Consider the following 12,559-nt stretch of genomic DNA (forward strand, 5'->3'; position numbering starts at 1 on the left):
GAACCATCGAGCCTGCTACTGTTTCCTTGGGATTGCTTATCCTGCCTGTCTTGTGTGGATAGAAACTGAAGAAAGAAAAAGAGAGAGAGAACAGAAAAAGAGAAAGACCGTATAAAAAGACCAAGTCTAACTAGCTTCCTAAACCAGAATAGATGAGTATCTCTCTGTTAATGGCAAGAAAGGCCTGTTATAATCCATCAGCGCAAACCCCTTTTCTTTTAGGGTTCCATATCCAAGGACCCACTTACCTAACAGCTCACATATCCTTTTAGTTCAAGAAGTGCACATCATAAAAGTCCCAATTGCTCTTACTGAAGTCAGGGATGGTGTGGCCTAGAGCCACCCTCCCTGCCATCCCTTCATTGCACCTTTATATTTTTACTGTGGCCCCTTTGTGAGTATCCCCCACTTAGTTCAGAGGTGGTGCCAATTGCTGGCCCTAGACTCAGTCGTTTACAATTGGGATTCCTCCAGGACTTTGAGGCTTCACTCCCATCGCTCTCCTCTTGGCCTGCCCCCTTGTGGGTGGGTCATACAAGCCTCTCTCCCAGAATTGTAGTATCTATAGGGCCTTCCTGAATAGCACTGCTGTCTTGGTTGGGGACATCCTGTCTCTAGCTGATGCTCCCTCTGCAGTCATCTCTGGAATCAAGCTGCTTTGAGCAGACACATCACTCTCAAGGATTGACACACTGAAATGAGGTCTACTCTTGGTCTTCCTTTCATGTGGAGACATAAACAATACCAACCCCTTGGGTGGATTAGTGTCCTGGTTCCCCATTGCTGTCATTTTTCTTCTCCCATTCTTCTGTGGGCTGTAAAGGCATATAAGAAGGGAGGAAAAAATGTCTTTCAGCATAGATCGTATCTGCTTTTTTTTTTTTAATATGCTGTAAGTATCATTTGTCAGAGGATCTGGTTCTCAGCCCAGAAATTATGTGTTATGTGCATTTTCCCTTATGCCCTTTCTGTTATTTGTAGTTACCTCAGGGGACTCATGTTTATTTGGCTTTTTGTGCTTGGCTAACTTCACTCAGCATAATATCCCTCAACTCTTTCCACACAATGAAGTTTTCTTATTTTCATCACTGTTTTCTTAGGCATGTGTGTATTCCAATGTGTATATACCAGAGTTTTTTAATCCATTCATCCACTGATGGAAATTTTGGCTATTTCTAATTTTTTGCATTAGTGAACTGTGCAGAGATGAACATTGGAGAGCAGATGCCTGGTCTTGGTCTGTTTCTTATTTCTTTTGGGTATATGCCCAATAGTGGAATTGTTGGGTCATTGGGTAACTCAATTTCCATCTCTTTTAGGAGTAGCCAAAAAGCTTTCCACAGAGGCTGTACATATATACAAGACCACCAGCAGTGAATGAGAGTCCATATCTTAACACATCCCCTCCAACATTTGTTGGTTTCTGATATTTTGAATTGGTCTATCCTTGTGGGTATGGTGGTATCTCATGGTTGCTTTAATTTTCATTTCCTGGATAGCTAATGATCAGGAACTTTTTTCATGTTTATTGGCCATTCAGGTTTCCTCTTAGTGATTCTCATATTCAAGGCCTTTGCCTACCTCCTCAGAGGGAAATTCATTTTATTCTTAATGTGAACATGCTGGATTCTGTAAATTTTAGTAATAAGCCCTTTGTCTGATATGTCATTACTAACATCCTTTTCCAGTCTCTTATTACTTTGTTGCTGAAGTATTTTGATGTACACAAATATTTTATTTTTAGTATGTTCCACTCCTCTATTTTATCTACCCCTGAGTATGTATTCTTCCTCATTTCCACTAGTCCATATTCTCTGTGCTGAGGTTCTTAGCTTTATCCCAATTTTTTCATTGATGATCTTTATTGTTTGGGATTTTACCTGGAGGTCTGTGATCCACTGTGTTAGTCTGGGTAAACTAGAGAAACAAATCCACAGAAACTCATATATGTATAAGAGTTTTATAAATAGGCTAAGTGAACATTCAGAAAACATCCCAACCCAGTCCTGCCCAAGCCCATAAGTCTGACTTAGCCCACATGTCCAACACCGATCTACAAAGTCCTCCTCAAATTCACAAACACACACAGTGATGCTGAATGTAGGAGGATCACAGGCCAGTGGGTAAAAAGTCTGAGTCTTTGAAACTTACCATCAGTTTTATAGAGTAATTCAATTGATTTCTGATTGTTGATCTTGTATCCTGCCACTCTACCATATTCCTCTATCACTTCCAATAATCCTATTGTGGAGCCTATGGTTCTCAATATATAAAATCATATCATCTGCAAATAATGATTTTTTGATTCTCCTTTCCCTAGACATATACCTTTGATATCATTCCATTGCCTTATGTTATTAGCTAGGACCTCCATTATGATGTTGAATAAAAGTGAGGACAAGGGACATCCTCATCTGGTCCCCTTTTTCTGTGAAAATGTTTTTGTCTTTTCACCATTGATTGTAAGGTTGGCTGTAGGTTTTTCATATATAGATTGTGTTATATTGTGGTAATATCCTTTCAATCCAATCTTCTTTTGTGTCTTAATTAGGAATTGGTATTGCAGGTTATCAAATGCCTTTTCTGTGTCTATTGATATTATCATTGGGTTCTTGTCCTTTTTCTTGTCTATGCAGTGGATAATGTTGATGGTTTTTCATATGTTTAACCATCCCTGCAACCCTGGTATGAATCCCACTTGGTCTTGGTGGATTATTCATTTTATATACTTCTGTATTCTATTGGCCAATATTTTGTTACGGATTTTTCCATCGTTGTTCATTAGAGATATCGGCTGATAGTTTTGTATTCTCATTGGATCCTTGCCCAGTTTTGCTATCAGTGTTATACGATATGTATAGTATGTGTTTGGGAATTTACCATCCTTTGCTATGCTATAGAAGAGCTTGTGTAGAAATAGTGTCAGCTCTTCCCTGAATGCGTTGTAGAACTGTCCTATGAATCCATTTGGGCCGGGACTTTATTTAGTTGGTAGATCCTTGATAATCTTATCAATTTCTTGTCTAGCTATGAGTCATTTCAGGTTCTTGACATCTATATGAGCTAATCTGGGGAGAGATTGTTTTTTTAAGTACTTGTGAATGTTTTCCAAGTTGTATTCATTGGAATATAGATCTTCATAGTACTGTGTTATTAAATTTTTATTTCAATATGGTCTGTTGTAATTTCCCTGTTTAATCCTTCATCCTGAATATTTATGTTCACTCCTTCCTATGTTTGTTTAGATTTACCAATGGTTTGTCGTTTCTGTTAATCCTTTGGAAGAACCAGCTTTTTACTGCATTGATTTTTTGCATCAATTTTTTTGTTTTCCCACTTGTTTATCTCCACCCTGATTTTAATTATTTCTTTTCTTTTGCTATTAGAAGCAGTATTCTGTTGATTCTGTTCCAACAGTATTGACCATAAGTCTCTCTTCCTTCTTCATATGAGTTATGTGATAACTGCCTTGCTGGATCCCATAGATTGTGGTATGTTGTATTCTCATTCTCATTAGTTTTTAGACACTTCCTGATTTTGTCTCTAATTTAGGCCAGTACCCACTCCTTTTTAAGGAGAAACTTGTTAAATCTCCAAGTATTTGCCCTTGGTGGTTTTTTTTTTTTTTCCATCTTTCTTTTGTTGATTTCCAGCTTGATCGCATAGTGGTCAGAGAAGGAAGTCTGAATCGCAGATTTAACAAATGTTTTAAGCGTAATGGAGAGTACTTTGAAGGTGGTAAGCTTGTTTTGTAAGAAAATTAAATACATAGCTTTAGGGAAAAATCAACTTTTTGTGGTACTGCCTTGCATGCTTTTCTTCTTTTTGTTTTATTTTTAAAAAATTGTTTCTGTTAGGTTTTCCAGATTATGAAGCAAAAAAAAGGAGTAGATGCATAGAGACAATAACTGTTGCAATGGTATATCAAGGAGGCTGAGGGGAATTGAGCAGCAATCAATGAATGCAGGAGGGGTCAGGGAGCATTAGAAGTGATTGTGATAATGTATATAAAACTCTTTCTGAAGCAATTTAATTATGACGTGTATGGCATGCAAATATAATATGAAGAAAACTACTTCTAAAAAAGAAAGAAACCAAATTTAAACTATGGTTACCATGTGTACAGCTTTTTGCTTAGTGGGCATTGAGTTTATTTTAGTAGTGAAGGAACTATTTGGAGGGGAATATCAATAAGGGTTGTATATCAGTAAGAGTACAATCAATCACACTGAATTATACATGTAGTAGTTGTTTAATCGGAGAGTGTTTTGTTGTATATATTTTTGCCACAATTAAAAACATTCACACAAATAACGGTGAGTACGAGGAATAAGAAATTGTTCTAAAATTGATTTTGATAATTATTGTACAACTCTTCTCAACATAATTGAATTACTGGATTGTATGACAGACATGTAGAAGAAGTGCCCATAAAACTGTTTGTTTTGTTTTTTTAAAGGAATAGTTACTTGGTCAGCAGATCAGAGGCAATTCATGTATCTACCCATTCTTAAGAACGATGACCCAAAAGAATGCTCATATTGTAGAACAGTATCATTAATAACATACAGAAGTACAATTTTGTTGAAGATCATCCACAATGGTTGCAACTCATCAGAGAAACTGATTATATGAAGAAGAATGTGCCATAACGATTGGAGAAAGACTTATTACCAATCCATGATATGAAGATGATACCACTATGCCTGCTGAAAGTAAAGAGGACTTGAAGAATTTGCTGATGAAGATCAAGGACTGCAGCCTTAAGCATGGATTACAAGAAAACAAAAATCTAAACAACTTGACCTCTTCTATGTTGTTAAATTGACCAATAGGCAACATCATGATAACTTGGGGAAAGGTTGAAGTTGTCAAGGATTTTGGCTTGCTTGGATTCACAATCAATGCTCATGGAAGCAGCTGTCAGGAGATCAAAAGATGCATTGCATTGGGTATATCTGCTGCCCAAGACTTCTTTTTTTTGACATTAAAAAAAATCATTTTATTGGGGGCTTGTACAGCACTTACCACAATCCATACATGCATCCATTGTATCAAGCACATTTGTACATTTGTTGCCATCATTATTCTCAAAATATTTGCTTTCTACTTAAGCCCTTGATATCAGCTCCTCATTTTTTCCTCTCCCTCCCTACTTCCCCTTCCCTTATGAACCCTTGATAATTTTAAAATTATTATTATGTTGTCATATCTTACACTATCCAAGGTCTCCCTTCACCCACTTTTCTGTTGTCCATCCCCCATAGAGAGGTCATATGTCGATCCTTGTAATCAGTTTCCCCTTTCTATCCCACCTTTGCTCCACGCTCCTGGTATCACCACTCTCAACACTGGTCCTGAAGGGTTCATCTGCACTGGTACATATAGAAACTGGAAACACAGAGAATCCAAGACTTCTATTTTTTTTAATTTCCAGTTTGTTGGGGCTCTTACAGCTTTTATCACAATTCATACATATATCCATTGTGTCAAACACATCTGTACATATGTACACATCTGTACATCATCTTTTTCAAAATATTTTCTTTCTCTTTGAACCCTTGGTATCAGCTTTAAGAGCGTTGCAAAGCAAAGATGTTACTTTGAGGATTAAGGGGGTCCTAAGCCAAGCCATGGCATTTTCAATCACCTCACATGCATGTGAAATTTGGACATTGAGTAAGGGAGGCCTAACAACAATCAATACATTTGGATTGTGATGCAGGAGAAAAATATTGAAGATATCATGGTCCTCTCAAAGAACAAACAAATCTGTATTGGAAGAAGTACCAGAATGTTCCTTCGAGGCAAGGATGATGAGATGAACTTTGGACATGTTGTCAGGGGAGACAAGTCTCTGCAGAAGGGCATATGCTTGGTAAAGTAGAAAGAAATTTTCTGCCTTAGAGTTGATGCCGAGTCATAGTCACCCTACATTATAGGGTAGAACTGCTTTTGAGACTGTAACTCTTTTTTTTTTTTGCAGTGTAAAAAGCATTAATGTTTCATATATTTGAGTTTTTTAAGTTATTTAATTTCTATAGAAACATTTTATTCACAATATAATGAGACAGAAATTGCCACAGGAATGGTATATTGATTGCAATAAGGTTGCATGCAGCAGCAGCTTTGTATTTTATAGCTATTTTTGTTTATAAAAATTAAAGCTCTCTAGTCATGCTTATCACATGGTCTTAGATCTGTAATGTTAATGAATAAGGAATATCACAGAGTTCAAAAAGAAAGTGTCTCATTATTTTGAATGTGAATTATCAGTACGAAACAAAGTATACTACTGAACCCTGAAACATGCATATGTAGATTTGCTTTTTGTCCAATTTCAGGCTTTCTGCCATTATTTTCTATTTAAATAATGCCAAGAGGATCAGCCTGTAGTTGTGGTTGTATCAATTGAGGTTGCAATGGTGGTGGTAACTGAAGTGGGACCATTGGTTCTACCAGCTGTCCTGGGTTTGAAGGGGGCGGAGGAGCCACGGTGTTTGCAGTTTCTACAATTTCTCCATTGTAAAAGAAAAACTGACATTATTGAATGAATGTTTCAACAACAGATTGATGGATCTTAGTGGTAGACAGAAATTCTTTATTTTCAAAATCAGGGTTCATCAAGGTTGGCCAAAAACAGATGGATAAGTTGTCTGCTGTCATTAAGTGGATTTTATTTTGCTGGCTAACCCTGTTTAGATGTGTTATTACATATCTGAACACATCATAGTTTACAGGATGGAATTTCTTAACAATTTCTGTCAATGCATGAAGACGCTCTGTTTTGTCCAAGATTTTTGCTGCTTCCAATAGCTCTGGATGAAGAGAATATGGAATTAAAGGATCTGGCAGATCTGCAAAGAATGTTTTAAGAGCTCCAGCTACAGCATTTACTGTTACTTCCATTGAAACTAAGTTGATATTATGATCTTGATCAAACTGCTTTTGAATATCGTCTTGATCAGTTTTGTTTCCGCTAACATGGTAACACAGTTTTGTTTCCGCTAGTCCTTCAGTGCATAATCCCGTGTCTTCAATAAATTCCACCTATTTTTCAAGAAATAGTGGTATAGGCTTCTCAGCTATAACCAGATCCTGAAGAGGCATTCCAAAATAATTACTTTCCCAATTTCTACATATTGGTGGATTGAAATTCTTAGTTTTCTTTTTCTGCTTTTTTATCTTCTTTTCCTTTGTGGGTTTTCTTCTTCATTTTCTTATCATCTAACTCTTGGTCTGAAGTGATTGCAGGATTATCAATACCACCTTTCCGAGTTTTAACAGGAGAAAGAAGTGCATCTTCCTCACTTCCACGATGCCTTCCTTCATCACCACTTGCATCTGAATGTGTTCTTCTATAGTATGGCTTGGCTTTACTAAACAAGGTTTTAGATTTATATTTGTATTTTGAAGGCCTCCGTTCCCCATGACTTTTTGAGGTTCTATCAGAAAATCCATTTTCCTCATCTCCTTGGGTATTACTTACAAATGAGTTTCGTATTTTAATAGTGCGATTCTGACTATCATCTGGGACAACACAAATCTCATCAGAATAGCCCTTCTGTTTGAAAATTGTGTCAATGGGTTCCGCATAGTTATCTGAAGGATCCATATCTTCAGGATGTGCCAATGGCACCCAGAAAGTCTGTTTTCTTGGATTTGTACCAATACCAGCTTCAATTGTTTTCAAAAGCTTTGGATCCAGTTTCTTTTTACATTTGTCCTAAGTACAACTGGTTTAGGTTTAACAGGTGGAGGCACTTTATGGTTGCGTTCATGGTTATGACAATTTGGGGTTCTATGAATAGGATATGCATTTCCTTCCAAATCCAATCTGTATCTGGATTGATCACTAGTTGTTGGGAGCAACTGGACATCATCCCCAATTGGTTTTGATGGAGGAGATATTTCTGTGTCATCATCTGAATCAGGGTAGTTGTTATATGGAAAACAGTCTCTGGGAGATGGTAGAAAAACATCCTCACTTGGATGTGTTGATTTTCTTGCATTATCAGATAAATAGGAATTTTCTATCATATATATTTTTCTCTAGAGCATAACTGAAAAACAGAGTGAAGACCTCAGTTTGCCTATGATACTGAGATAAAGAATACAATGCTGTAAATTTTGCTGTGATCTCAGTTGCTATCTACTCTCTCTCAGTCATTAACTCCTTGATGGCCTCATTAAAAAAAATCTGCTTGGCTATCAGTAACTGCAACCAGCTGTACAGGAATTGTGTCCTGAACTGCCAACAGAAATGCTCGAAGCATTCCCATTGATGCTTTCCGTTTGGCAGAGTAAACTAATATATACCCATGAAACAGTTCATTTTTCCTTACTGCAATTGAAGAATGATAAGATAATATTGTGATCTGTATTCGTCTCCTTTTTTCACCAATGATTTTATCAAGCATTAGGGAATTCTTCTGTTCATCTTGAGCAGTGCTACAAGAATGAGAATCAAGGAAAGGTGAAAGAATAAGATCCACACTAAACGGATCACCACACATGGCACACATGACAATTCTCAAGTCAGCTTCTGATACATCCTTATTGGTGGGAACTGGGCTGACCACATCTAAATTGTGTTTAACTGAGTCCAATGCACCTCTTAAAGCTTGCTTTATTTGGGTTTCATTAAATTTATGAGGGTAGGTACCAGTAGGTACATCTACAAAAGGACACTAATTTATTTGCCAACTGCTGCCCTTGGCGCCTGAGAATTGGCAGGTTCTTACTAATGGAACTCTCTGATTAGCCAGAATTAACGTAAATGGAAGATTAGTCATGTACTTATCTTTTCTGATCTGAGAAGCTGTAACTCATTAGGAGTAGAAAGCGCAAGCAAATGTGGTGAAGAAAGCTGATGGTGCCCGGCTATCAAAAAGTATAGCGTCTGGGGTCTTAAAGGCTTGAAGATAATCAAGCGGCCATCAAGCTCAGAAGCAACAAAGCCCACATGGAAGAAGCACACCAGCCTATGCAACCACGAGGTGTCGAAGGGATCAGGTGTAAGGCATCATCAGAACAAAAAATCTTACCATAGTGAATGATGGGGGGAGTGCGGAGTGGAGATCCAAAGCCCATTAGTAGGCCACTGGAGATCCCCTTGCAGAGGGGTCTCGGGGAGGAGATGAGCCAGTCAGGGTGTGATGTAACAATGATGAGAAATACAACTTTCCTCTAGTTCCTAAAGGTTTCCTCCCCGCTCCCACTACCATGACTCGAATTCGATCTTGCAAGACTGGCTAGACCAGAGGAGGTACACTGGTACAGATAGGAACTGAAAATACAGGGAATGCAGGACGGATGAGCCTTATAGGACCAGTGGTGTGAGTGGAAAAACAGGGAGGGTAAAGGGAGAATGGGTAGGAAAGAGGGAACCGATTACATGGAACTGTGTGTGACCTCCTCCCTGGGGGACAGACAACCGAAAAGTGGATGAAGGGAGACGTCGGACAGGGCAAGATATGACAAAATACCCATTTATAAACTATCAAGGGCTCATGAGGGAGTGGGGAGAGGGGAGGGAGGGGAAAAATGAGGACCTAATGTCGGGGGTTTAAATGGAGAGAAAATGTTTTGAGAAACGATGTACAAATGCGCTTTACACAATTGATGTGTGTATGGATTGGGATAACAGTTGTATGAGCCCCTAATAAAATGTTAAAAAAGAAGAAAAAAAAAAAAGAATAAACTTGAGGAATAAAAGAAAAAAAAAAGGAGTAGAAAGCGCCTTCTTTCTCCCACAGAGCAGCTGGTCGTTTCCAACTGGTGAACTTGTATTTTACAGACATTTGCATCACCACTCCTACAGCAGCAGTGAAAACGAGAGGAAGGCCCTCAACTAGGTGGATTGACAGTGGCTGCAACATTAAGTTGGAATATAAGAACATTGTGAGGAAGATGCAGGATCAGGCAGTATTTCATTCTGTTGTGCATAAAGTTGCTATGATTTGGAACCAACTTGAAGGCACCTATCATAGACCTTGGGTATGTGTTCAGGAAAGACTAGTTTGTAGCAAAGAACATGATGTTTGGTAAATAGTAGGCCAACCAAAGAGAAAAATCATCCATGAGATGGATTAGACACATTCCACTGAAACATGTCACTGATCTTGATGATGAAACAGAACCTGGTAGGTAAGATTTTGTTATCATGCATAAGGTTGCCATGAGCCAGAGCCATCACAACTAACCACAGCAATCCTTATTTTAAGAAACTTACTTCAAAAAAAAAAAAAGAAAGAAAGAAAGAAATTTACTTCATAAGATTGAAAGTATTTGCTTCATCATGTTAACATAATTAACATATTTATTTTACATAATTTTCAAGGCAATGAAAACCAAACCAAATTCATTGCCAAACAGTGGATTCCAACTATACAGTTGTTACAATGCTTGGGCAAGAGACTTGTATAAACTTCAGGTTCTGGAAATGTGTGCATACACTGAGAATAGGCTCTGTGTATATAACCCTGTGAAGCTAAAACCAGTTAAAAAAAAACTACGATCTTCCTTAAGCTGCATCTCCCCTTTCCCCCGTCTCTTACCAGATATCATAGCTAATAGTGTTTGTAAATAAAATCACAAGTTTATATGATGTGAAGATTTTCAAAATGTGGCCTCAAGGAGAAAGCATGAGAATGATTCTCATTTTAAACTAAGAATTAGGGACAAAAATGGCAAACAGTTTGGTTCATAATGAGAAAACATGACAGTTTGCCATTTCTACACAGCCGTTATAGCTATTCCTGCTTCTTCACAACTGCAGCTTCTTTTCATTTCACTCCAAATAACATACAGGTGGTACACATAAAAACACACATAAATGTAACCGTTCTAAATAAAGATTAAGCATGGAGATTTTAAAACTTGAACGTTGTCCTCTTTGTTTTCCCCCATACATTTCAGTAGGGGAAAATATGTCCCAAACCCTCCAGAATTCTAAAGAATATTTGAGATATTTAAGGTGAAAGTAAATTACTTGAAACTGTATCTGTTTGTGATTCTTTCTCTAATTTGTAAAATATCAGAATCTAAAGTTCTCTATCATATTTTTAACTGATGCATTTTAATTGTGGTGCTGGCAAAGAAAGTGCCGTGAACTTCTAGAACAGCGCTTCTCAACCTGTGGATTGCGACCTCCTTGGGAGTCAAATGACCCTTTCACAGGGGTTGCCTATGACCATTGGAAAACCCCTATTTCCAGTGGTCTTAGGAACCGAGACACGCTCCTCTACCCGTCTCCGGGCAGGTCCGCCCACATGCAGGTACGCCCACCTAGGAGTGCTCTGCGTGAAGACTGTTACCTGTGCTATACCATGCTTCAAGACAAAATTTCATTTATTTGTGATTAGAAATAAATATTTCACAATATATAATGGCATAGTTTTTGTGATTAATCACTATGCTTTAATTATGTTCAATTTGTAACAATGAATACATCCTACAGATCAGATTTTTACATTATGATTCATAACCATAGCAAAAATACAGTTATGAAGTAGCAACGAAAATAATTTTATGGTTTGGGGTCACCACAACATGAGGAACTATATTAAAAGGTCACCATATTAGGAAGGTTGAGAACCACTACTCTAGAAGAATAAATACATCTGCCTTGGCAGAAGTACAGCCAGAAGGCTCCTTAGAATTGAAGACAGTGAGACATGTTATTTTGAGAAACCAGTCTCTGGAAAAGGATATCATGCTTACGAATGTAGAAGGCAAGCAAAAAGAGGCAGTCCCTTGACAATATGGATTGACAAAGTGGCTGAACATTGGGCTGAGCCATAACAACACGTGTGAAGATGGTATAGGAGTTGGCCGTGTGACCATGTGTACATGGGGTTGCTATGAATTGGTACTAACTCTGTGGGAAATAACTAACCAACTAAAGTTCTATTCTTCTCGTCTTGTTTGGCTTCTCCTTCCTTTCATTTCCCTTTCATTTCCCTCCACTCTGCTTCTCTTTCCTCTCATTTCCCCCCTTGTCTGTTCTTCCCTTTGTGTTTGTTCAGTGATAAGATTATGCTTTGCTCTGTGTCCATATACTTTTATTTATTTTTTTATTTTTTTTTCATATACTTTTATTTTAAATAAACAGTGTTACTGTCTTTGTTAAAAAACATTTTAAAATATATTAGAAGCAAGCTATTTTGAGAAAATACAAAATGAATTTCGTCCTCACATCAGAGACAGGATGAGGTAGATCTGTAAGACAAGCTCCTTTGCGATTTACATATGACTTTCTCATGCAAGGGCAACCATTTTCTCCACCACCACCATGTGCTGTCTCTTTCTGACCTTGTAGTTGTAGCATGATTAGCTGTATAAACTATTCCAAATATTAACAACATGCACTCTAATTTATGAATAATGGTTGCTTCAAAATAAATGATGAAATATGCAATTTTCCTCTAGTTCTTAAATGCTTCCTCCACCTCACTACCATGATCCCAATTCTAACTTACATATCCAGCTGGACCGGAGGATGTACACTGGCACAGATAGGAACTGGGAATACAGTGAACCCAGGACAGATGAACCC

The 12,559-nt window shown here is 37.7% G+C and overlaps 1 pseudogene; it reads right to left on the reverse strand.

The window, feature by feature from the left end:
* Nucleotides 1-6,366: 6,366 nt before the first annotated feature.
* The window catches only part of LOC101662268, a 6,664-nt pseudogene continuing 471 nt past the window's right edge, over nt 6,367-12,559 (reverse strand).

The sequence above is a fragment of the Echinops telfairi genome, unplaced genomic scaffold (assembly GCF_000313985.2).
Source record: "Echinops telfairi isolate 266 unplaced genomic scaffold, ASM31398v2 ScPeMD7_3509;HRSCAF=4178, whole genome shotgun sequence".
NCBI lineage: Eukaryota > Metazoa > Chordata > Mammalia > Afrosoricida > Tenrecidae > Echinops > Echinops telfairi.